This window comes from Zootoca vivipara, chromosome 8 (assembly GCF_963506605.1).
Source record: "Zootoca vivipara chromosome 8, rZooViv1.1, whole genome shotgun sequence".
In the NCBI taxonomy this organism is placed as follows: domain Eukaryota; kingdom Metazoa; phylum Chordata; class Lepidosauria; order Squamata; family Lacertidae; genus Zootoca; species Zootoca vivipara.
In genome coordinates, this window is record NC_083283.1 from 78,889,089 (window position 1) to 78,891,134 (window position 2,046).

Sequence of the window (2,046 nt, forward strand, 5' to 3'; positions counted from 1 at the left end):
TCTAGAGAAGCCTTAAATGGCACCCTTGTTTCTAATCCCATCATTTAGACCTAACTGGGCAACTTGTGGATAGGGTGGCGTTTGCGCTTAATTTTTAATTATTTCTATTTTAAATAGGTGTCCACTGGAGCCTGTTTGGGGGGCACAAATCATTGCCTTTTCACCTTGGCTTTTGGGGACAGAGAGAGGCGATGAAAGACTGGTTTGAAAACACTTTCTCTCCTCCCACCCCCAACTCCCTCAACCCCTTAAACTTCTCTGGATTGTGGGTACAGATCTCAGGCGAGTTCTGTTGGTGGCTCTCTCCCCGCATCCTGCAGAGAAGTTTACACCCCCAGACTTGCGAAGAGAGGCGAGATCTTCAAAGCCCTGTCTGCCTTCTTCTAGCTAAATGGTAAATCGCCCGAGTCTTCTCCTGAATCGCGCGCGGGGGCGGGCGGGTGGAGGGAGAGAAGCGCTCGCTCTTTCTCTTGGCTGAGCTTCTATTTAATGTCAAAACGGTAAACCATCCGTCCTGAAGTGCTGAAATATTCATAGAGAATCCAACGATTCTCTCTCCCCGCACCAGCGAAGAAGCTTCAAGTTAAAACAGTAGTTTAAATCATCAAATGTTCCATGTGAAAATTGCTTCGCGCACATTAAAAAAGAAAAGGACCAGCCTTAGTAAAAGGGATCGCTACTCCACCGGTGACTTCGCATCCCTATAGCCCAGTTTTTATACAAAACCATTTATCGAGATCCATTCTAACTTTTCATAAAGATTTAGCATATTAACACACACCCCTTCCAAAAATAAATAGGCAACTTCATCCCCTAACCACTTAATCCACACAGCACTTGTATATAGCTTTGCAGTTTCCTGGAGAAACCGAATTCCCTTAAATTCTCGTGCAACTCAATCCTGTGCATGTTTACTAGTCTCCCTGGCTTCAGTGAAAAGCAACCCTGCAAAGGTTCTCATCCTTAATCGGAAAGAAAAAGAAACGAACGAACCCCAGTTTAAATCACAGCAGTCCCCGCTTAAACTGGACTGAGGATCGTAGCTCTGCTTTGAAAATTAAGGTCTACCGGGTTTGCATACACACATACAGTACTGTATATCAATCTGAGTAAAAGAACCTCTCAGGGTGCCTCGCCCCTCCCCCAATTTCAGACCACACGTGATTCTTCTACGCACGGAATAACTGTTGCAATAGAAACAATTAGACTGGCTTGTGTCTTTTTTGCTTAAAAGACTGTGCCATCTCTGCTTTGATAGCACAGTGAGGCAATTCAAAAGGAACAGAATAGTGGAATTCTTTTCTCCACCCATTTCCTGCCTGCCCTTATGTCCCAGAGCGAGCTTTGGGCCCTTGTTGCGGATGTGGCCTTGCGATTTACTGAACCTGGAACAGACGTCTTGCCAAACTGCACCAACGCCTGCAGCTGTCCAAAGGCGAGCACAGAGAGGGCAGGAGGCGCTGGCCCGCATTCACTGGGTAGGTGCGAGGGAGGATGATCGTTTGATATAAAAGCCAGGAGAGGATTCTTTTTGAGTCCCCCATTACAAACTAAGATTACAGTCAGACAGGTGAAAATGAACATATACATTTTAAGGCATAATGAGAAGTCGCCAGCCTCTTAGAGATTCTCGGTTTCGGCTGCTAGTGATGCAGCTGAACCAGGTAAAGTCAAGGTGGCCGGGTCTTAAGCTCGTTTAAGGACCAGAACCACATTAACGCCAAATGCACCCTAGATTTTAGAGGTGGCCGTTTTCCTCTCGGGGGTTCCTACCGAGATCTTTACCACTCGGGAGTATGTCCAGGGTGTCGAAAGGCACGAGCTGCAAACGCACTTGCGCTTGGAAAAGAATGCCACCCAGATGCGCAAGACTTTTGTTTCCAAGAGTGCACTCCGCCCTACATTTATTGACTGGGGAATTCCATACATCTCCACGGGACGTGAAATAGACACCGCATCTTCCAAAGCATTTGGGATCCAGGCATCGAAGCTCCATTTCCTACTCAGGCAACGCAAACAAACCACAAATCATAGGGTACCTCTGAG